Raw genomic sequence first — 9,331 nt, 5'->3', positions numbered from 1 at the left:
CTCAAATGAGCAGTTTGTGTGACCAACTAGCCCCTCTATATATGAAAAAGAATATTATTGAAAATTCAATAAAAATTATTTTATAAGTGATTTCCATTAACATTTAAAAATAATACACACAATAAACTTTTGTTTTATGTTAGAACCGATTTTTTCGTGATTGTTTACTATTTTCAGAACCAATTTTATAATACGCAAACATTGAATGATTTTAGGAAAAATCGGCACCATGTTCGTATTTTTTAACCTACTTATTAAAAAGTTTTTCCAATTTGCTCATATTATTGCATCAGCAATTCGCTATTTTTCATCCATAGATCGCTAATGTTTGGACGCTCAGATTCCAAGATATCGTCACTGACCAACTTTCCCCTATGACCAATCAGCCCCGCCCTACCCTACTGGTTAGAATTATACGCTTTTGGTTGATATTGGTGACAACTGACAACATCAACAGCCGCGAAATTCAAAGACGCATAATCAATGCAAGTTGTGTACTATGGGTTCGTACAATCGAAAAGAAGCAAAATATTAAGAAGAGTGAAAAAAGAAAGCAAAAAGTTCAAGAACTGGAATACAAGTAAAAATTCTTAAGGATCCTTCATAACCATTAGCATGCATCAATAAATACTAATTTTTACTAATATGAAGTAGGTCTACCAGAAATGTCCTTCCTTTTTCTAGAATGAAACAAAATAATAAATTCTTCAAACTTTGAATGATCCGCTCAACGAATAATTTCAATTTAAAATGGTCATGATTGATTCAATTCAGCAAATCATATAATATTGAACATAAGGCCAAAATTACTCAGGAAGTTAGGATCGCACAAATTATGTTCAATGCTACTGCAGCAAATCATCAAGCTATCCTTCAGGCACTATCATTTCTTGAACGAGACTATCATTATATTGATAGTCCGATCGTCGGTTATTATCGACTGAACCTTGAGTTTGAGGCAGTTCGCACAAGTGGACACATAGTGAAGGTCAATCCGCTCCAAGAGGCCACACTACAGGGCATATAGCAAAACATTTTGTTTTCGTTACACAATTGCACGGAATATGCCTTTGCGAACGTTCCCTAGTGAATGAAACAGTAAATATATAAATGGCTGGAGTAAATTCGTATCCGATTACACACTCACTCAACTTCTCTTCGTTGTGCAGAAAATATGTTAACGAACAGTGAAGCTATTCGGGGCCGTTCGAATTTATCCTCATTCATATACAGTTGGAAAGAATTATTGATTCACTGTTGCGCTGTTAAACAACAAAAGTCGTTATTTTCAAGTGTTGGCACATAGGACTGTATTTGCCTGTAACCATTGGATTGTTATTCCTAATAAATTCACTTTCTACCACACCCCGAACGGTAATGTGTTTACAAGCAAGCCGACTAGTATTTACAATGTTTCATCAACCAATCGTCTGTAAAGTAAGATGCAGACGAATGCAGAAAGAATGGGACACGAACAACAACTATTCGCGTTTGAATGGGGATTAAATGTGATAAATGTGCTTATCAAATGCGGAGACATGCAAATGTCATTGGTTGAGAATCGCGCAAACGAATTCCTAATACGACTATTAACAATCGCCTTTGGCATCTCCATCCGGTGACGCTGTTATCGGTTGAGCGTGATAGAATCGGTGTTATTGTCAGTACATTGTATTGCAAAATAGAATTTGCATTCTAAACATCTTGTTTCTCCCCGCAATCGTGTATTTGAACTATGATCCCAACCCATACAGATAGTCGACTTGAACGCATTTCCCGCTTGCAGCAAACAAAAGCGAAAATGCTTTCACTCCTCCGTAATTTGCAACATATTTAATGACACTTCCAAGGCGTGCAGTTCATTATACCGCAAACTGGGGCCTCCCATCCAACCAACAGCATCGTAAAACTGCTCGCCAACACGCATATCGTAAATATTTGTTTCAGCGGAACTAACCTACCCCAAGGCCACCGCAGAGAAGCATACGTCAACTCATATCATCCGGCGATAACCCCGTCATCGGAAGCTTTCTGTGGCGCGATGCATCATAGTGTAAGCTTTCGTTGATTGGTTCGCTTAACAGCCCGCGTGCGCTATCTATAAGCTAGCACTTGAACTAGCCGCTCATTGGAAGCTTGTTTATGTATCTATGTCAAATGACAGATATGATATTAGGAACACGCAAAAATTAGTACTCATCTATCTTCTATCTATGTATATAAAAATTGATTTCTGTCTGTCTGTCTGTCTGATTCTTATGGACTCGGAAACTACTGAACCGATCGACATGAAAATTGTTTATGTTTTTGGCTTGTTGGGGTCGGGGAAGGTTCTTATTATAGTGTGAGACCCCTCCAACAAATTTCTGCGTTACTCGAGAATTAATCAAGCAAATGAAACGAAATTTGGCATATCGAGGTTTTAGGGTGCAATAAATGTTTCTATGGTGGATAGACACTCCACCCCCCCTTTAAGGGGGGGCTGCCATACAAATGAAACTCAAACTTCCGCATAACTCGAGAACTAATCAAGCAAATGGAGCCACACTTGAGATGAGAGAGTTTTTGGGTACGAGAAATGTTTCTATGATGGTATGACACTCCTTCCTCCTCTGGAAACGAAAAGGGGGTCCCATAAAAATAATGCACATCTCTCAAACAAACATATTGGAATATCAAACATGACAATTGAAAATTTTCGGAAAACTTCGAAGGAAAATGGGAAAATTCGAAAAACTCAATTCGCATGTGCTCTACAATTACATATTGACAAGCGTTGTTAGTTCGTTTGATGGTTGCGGTAACGAAATAGATCTTCGTTCGAAAGTGGAAATGATTTTTAATGGGATAAAACGCACTCCTATATCTTCTTCTATCTACGAGGGTCGTTCAAAAAATAAGTTTCAGTGCCTCAGAAATCGCGGAAAAATAAAGTTAGGACAAAAAACAAGGTGATTTTCGTAATCTACGTTTTATTTTCTATTTTTCTACATAATCGACGTAGCGTTCGAGGTATTTTTCAAAGCGTGGCACGAGTTTTTCTATTCCGAGCGCGAAGTGCGTAGCGTCCAACTTTTTGAAGTACGATGTAACTGCGTCACGAATTTCTTCAGTGTTATCGAATCGTTGACCGCCGAACGCCTGTTTCATTACCGTACTATTGTGAAGTTTTGGACCGATTAAGAACCGCGATTAAGAACAAAAGGCCAGATTTATTGACGAAAGGAGTGTTCCTCATCCACGGTAATGCGCGCATTCTGTTCGCGTAACTCAAGAGCAATTGAAAAAAATCAAATGGACTGTGTTCGAGCGTCCTCCTTACTCCCCAGACCTCGCCCCTAGCGACTATCACTTATTCCCGGTGATGAAACAGATGCTCGGCGGTCAACGATTCGATAACACTGACATGAAAACACATTGTTCAAAGAATACATATTTGAAGTTCATACCCATATCCAAATTTACCACGACCGCAAAGGATTAATAAAACTTGCTTCATTTTTGATATTTGTAATTCAACATATTCCATAGTATAAACTGACCAGACGTCCCGCATTTCAACACAATGTCCCGCGTAGGATTCCGTCCCGCGAAACGTCCCGCATTTGGCAATAGAAACGAAAATGTCCCGCGATATCAATATATTTCAATATCACAATTTGATCATGTTGATTTTCTTAAATGGATGAACCTGAAAAAAAAAAGACGGGTGGGTAATGTCGGGGACATAACCGGAGTGACGTAGGACTATACAAAGGGGACAGCTTTTGTTAAATATATATTTTAAATATATTGTTTTATTTTCTTCTCCTACGTGAATACCTACCTATATACCTTAAAAATGGATTAGTTTACTGTTTACTCTTCATGAATATGTTGATGGTTCTGAAAAGAACCTTTGGTGTTGTGTTTTTGTTATCACTCGATATTCCCATCTTGTTCGGTTAAACCTTCCTGTTTAGCTATTGCGTTTGCCACTCGCCACAGCTTTCACAGTTGGAAAATTTCTTCCCATCCAGCTTGTGACATGTTGTTCAGTAAATTACATTTGATGCGACGTGCCGGAAAAACACTTTGCCACTCACTGAAACTAATTGTTGCCTTGATGAGCGCCGAACCGAAGCTGCTCTGTTCTTGATGCGGGTTTTCTGATTGTCGTGAGCAGCTTTGCAAGCCAACTCGAGCACTCCGACGGCCGAAACTCTATAATCGCTGTTAGATATACTGGTGCTCCGGCACCAATCCGTTCGACCCTTGCGGAGCAATCAGTCAATGCGACCAACAGGGAACTGGAGACTTGCACGGTTCGAGTGAGACTTTGCCTTTCCCTTAACTTGTCCTCCTTTGTTACGTCCACGATGCCGATGCCGTACAACCACACGGGTTTACGGTTTGAAAGAAAACAAGATATTTTTTTGGGGTCCGCGTGTTTTATACTCTAGCGGTACACACTCACAGGATAGAGACAAATCGGCGGACTCAGCCAGAGGGGCGAGTCCAACGAGACGAACGAATGAGCGTTAAAAGGGAGCGATGGCAAAAAAATACATCACGGCGCTTTTGGATCTCGGACTGGAACGTCACCCTCTGGCGCCTTGGAAGGAGTTTGCAGATTTTACCTGTTTTTTCACACCTAAAAAACTAACTTTTGCTTCTAGCAGCCTTTCTGAAGGCTAAGTTAGTCCTCAATATAGTTTTAGTTTACAGATTTACTGCAGCAGACGACATCCGTTTACTTCGACCGCAGTGAGCGGTGCTTACCGGCGTGCCGGAAAAGCGCGCGCTTTTCGGCGTCACCAACGCCACGCCCCCTTTTTTCTTTTGGGCAGTGTTGGCAGTTTATTTGTAGCGATTAGTGATTTTAAATATAAAATATAATTTAAAAAGAAGACGTGCGCTTACGGACAGTGAAGTGACTGGTGAAAACAATTTCAAAAGCTTATACGCGATATTGGTGGTTTTACAAGTGCTCTGGTTAAAAAAGTGTGAATTTCTGGGCACATATCCCTAAGTATAAAGCCCCCATAAATATTATATAGTGTTTTAACCCGAAGAAAACCCCAGTCATCGGCTATACCTAGGGTGTAGCCAGACAACAGCATGGCTTCAAGTAGCTCCGGGCCTCCGGGAGGCCGAGCTACAAACATGTACGAGGGTAAACCTACCCAACGTACCGCTCCAAGGTGGGCCGACCCACTAAACGGAAATCTTCAAATCCTGCTACTTCGTGCAACAGGAGAGAACATAATCCCGACTAAACCGTTCGTAGTAAGTAAGACGATCGCTAACGCTGTAGGAAAAAAATATTACACAGCGCGACCGCAACGAGACGACAAGAAGAGGACTCAATATATCCTTACGGCCAAGGATGAGGATATCATCGGCAAGCTCCTTTTAATTAATCAACTGATTGATGAAACCCCTATCGAAGTAATTTACCACCCTACTCTAAATCAACGTAAATGCGTTGTTACTTGCCGTGATGTCATGGACATTAAGGAATCCGAACTGGTTACAGAGCTTTCCGATCAAGGTGTGATCGATGTCAAGCGCATAACCAGGAAGGAGAATAATATTGTTGTGCCAACTGCCACTCTCATTTTAACTATTCGTGGAACTGTTGTTCCAGACTTTATTAATTTCGGATTTATTCGGGCTGGGACTAGAAATTTCTATCCCAACCCAATGCAATGCTTTAAATGCTACAAATTTGGGCATACAAGCAAACGATGCAAACGCGATAACCCGCTTTGCAGAAATTGCGGTCAAGAACATCCAGAACAAAAGGATGGAACTAAAACCTGCAACGCTTCAGCATTTTGCGTGAATTGCCAAGGGGACCATTCCTCTTCGAACAGGAAATGCCCTGTATGGCAATGCGAAAATAATATTACCAAAATCCGAGTCGACTATGGTATCTCCTATAAAGAGGCAAAGGACAAATACAATGAACAAATTAATGGACCAACATATGCAAGTGTCTTGCAAGACAAACTCTCCAACTTGCAAAAATCAGTAACCAGCTGCAACTGTAAATGCAACTGCGCTGCAACTGCCTCGGCCGTTTCGGCCTCTTCCAGCCGCGAAAGCACCCCTTCAATTGATACTACACTCGACACTACCATGACAGATTCGACAACTGATAGTTCAACAGCTGAATCTGAGAGCGAATCAGTCATCTCCATGGATACTTCCGATGTTCCAAACAAAAATAAAAATAAAAGAAAGATTGCCAAAGGCTCATCTTCAGATTCAGATCAAAAATCCGAAGATGAAACCCTAACTAATAAAGACAAGAAAAGAACAAGAAATGAACAAAAACAGACACCAACAACAAATAACAATACAACCCCAACAGAAAACAACAACAACAACAACACTCATCAAACAAAAAACAACAATAACAACAACAGCAACGCACATTCAACAAAAAACAACACAAACACAACAAACACTCCAAAGACTTCTACACCAACCAAAAACAACACCAATACCACAAAGAAAGCTTCTCTTTCCAAGGGTAAAGGACCATCAAACTAATTCTCTTTGAATAGTTCAAACATACACACAATCAAGACTTAGGAATTAGAGTTAAAAACACCAACACATTCACTCCAATACAGAAATTCGGGATACAATGGAACATCAGAAGTATCCGACAAAATATTTTAGAACTAAAAATTCTTATTTCGAGCTCTAATCCCACAGTCATAGCCCTTCAAGAAACTATGACACCAAACAATTTCAACAAACACTTCATCCCAAAGTATATCACATACTTCAAAGAGGGTCCCAACCCCTCAAAGCACGGAGTTGCAATCGCAATCAAGGATGGCATTCCACATGATCTTCTTGCAATTACCACCGACCTTCAGGCAGTGGTAGTACGGATTAAACACCCCTTTCCAATCACTGTCGTCAGCATCTACATCACTAATAATTCTAATCCGGCCACTCTACGAGGCCAACTGGACCATCTGTTCTCCCAACTTCCCCCCCCAATCATACTTATGGGTGATTTCAACGCCCACTCATACGCCTGGGGAGGCGCATAACTCGATCAAAAAGGATCTATAATCGAACATTTTATCTCCGACCATTCCCTACTCCTTCTAAACAACGGCCAACACACCAGAATTCATCATACTGGTACTACTTCGGCCATTGATCTTACTATGGTATCACACAAACTCTCTTCAAAACTTTCATGGAACATTCACGATGATACCTGCGGCAGCGATCATTTTCCAATTCTCATCTCCTTCGGCCAATCTTCTCCAGAGTTTCCAACAAGGCCAAGATGGAAATTTGAATATGCTGACTGGGCTGGCTATCAATTTGATATTGAAAACCGCCTTTCCGCTAAACAAGACTGGACAGCCGAGGAATTCTCCAAAGTTGTCCTTGAGGTTGCAATGTTGCACATCCCTAGAACCAGTGGCATCCCTGGCAGGAAATGCGTCCCATGGTGGTCGCCTGAGGTGAAGGCAGCGATTAAAGGTCGACGTAAGGCCTTACGCAAACTCAGAAAGGCCCATCCGGATAACCCCCATAAGCCCACTCTGCTCACAGAGTTCCAAAGGGCTCGCAACGAAGCTCGAACTGCCATTAATTCAACCAAACACAATAGTTGGGCTAAATTCGTCAGCGAAATTAACCCTAACACGTCGACAAAGGAGTTATGGAGTAAGATTGGTAGGCTTCATGGCAAGAAAAGAAGCAAAGAGTATAATCTTCTTATTAACGGTCAATACACCAATGACCGGAAAATCATCGCCGAGGCGTTCGGAGATTTCTTTGCATCTGCCTCCTCCAATCAAAATTACGACCAAACCTTTCAAACCCACAAAACGGAATGCGAAAAAATTCCCATCGATTTTCATACCGATGTGGAATTTGACTTCAACAAAAACCTCTCCCTCAAAGAACTCGATTGGGTACTGAACAAAGTCAAACAAGGATCCACCGGACCCGATGACATCAGCTACCCGATGCTAAAGAAACTACCACATCTCGGGAAAAAAGCACTTCTGAAGCTCCTCAACAAAGTCTGGGACAGTGGAACCCTCCCCAGTTGCTGGAAAGAGGGTTTAATGATCTGTATCCCGAAACCAGACATGAACAATCATCTTCTCGACAATTTCCGCCCCATCACTCTTCTAAGTTGTGTTGGGAAAGTCATGGAAAAAATAATAAATCGACGCTTAACGACCTTTCTCGAGTCAAATAAGCTGATTGATTCCAGACAATTCGCATTCCGCCCGGGAAAAGGTACAGAAGATTGCCTCGTAGCAATCGAAAAAATCCTAGACGACGCAACTGAAAAATTACAGAACATAGATATCGTTTCACTTGACCTATCCAAGGCCTTCGATCGGGCATGGAGATACCCAGTGCTGAAAAGCCTTTTCAACTGGGGGATTCGTGGGAGGTTAGGCCTCTTCATAAAAAGTTTCCTTGAAAACCGGTCTTTCAAAACCATCATCAACAACCATAGGTCTTCTTTAAAAATCCCTGAAAACGGTTTCCCCCAAGGCTCAGCACTTTCACCTACCCTTTTCAACATTGCTATGCAATCCATCTTCGAACTAATTCCCGATCACATAAAGATCATAGTCTATGCAGATGACATAACTCTTATCTCTACGAGCTGCTTCGGCTTAAATCAGAGAAAGAGGCTTCAAAAAACCTTAGACTCCATCCAAAACTGGGCTCTAAAAACAGGTTTTAAAATTTCCCCGGAGAAATCCAAGCACATGTACATTGGAAAACATCTCAGTAGGAGAACCTATCTTCAACTTAACAAAATCCCGATCCCCACAACGAGGACATTGAAAATACTAGGAGTTACTTTTGATAAGAAACTCAACTTCTTACCACATTCCCAAAAGACCAAAATAGCCACCAGAATGAAGCTGAACATCATCAAGGCTATTGCAGGCAACCTAGCCTTTGGTCACAGAAAAACACTGCTGAATATTGTAAACGTTTGGTTGGTCCCAAAAATCCTATACGGAATAGGCACCTTCAGCCGCGGAGGGGACGGTGTGTTAAACACCATTCAACCTGTCGCCGCACGGATCATGCCTTTAGAGCGTGATTCATGGCGAGAACGATAGAGCGGATGCTTAGATCGCGCTCTATCCTAAATACACAGAATAGCTTGCGCAGTGGCTTTATCGTAACTAATGAGGTTTTTCCGAAGTGCGATTATTGCTAGCTGAAAACCTAAATATCATAAAACTCCTCCGGCCAGCGATAACCCGCCGGGAAGGAGAACAAAACAAAAATAAGCAAAACGACGTAATGTGTTTACGATCAGAGCCTATCT

The 9,331-nt window shown here is 41.3% G+C and overlaps 1 pseudogene; it reads left to right on the top strand.

Moving 5' to 3' along the window:
- Positions 1–9,159: 9,159 nt before the first annotated feature.
- LOC129780779 (U4 spliceosomal RNA) lies at positions 9,160–9,288 on the top strand (annotated as a pseudogene).
- Positions 9,289–9,331: the final 43 nt, after the last annotated feature.

This window comes from Toxorhynchites rutilus, chromosome 3 (genome assembly GCF_029784135.1).
Source record: "Toxorhynchites rutilus septentrionalis strain SRP chromosome 3, ASM2978413v1, whole genome shotgun sequence".
Taxonomy (NCBI): Eukaryota; Metazoa; Arthropoda; class Insecta; order Diptera; family Culicidae; genus Toxorhynchites; species Toxorhynchites rutilus.
This window is presented reverse-complemented; position numbering and strand designations above follow the sequence as displayed.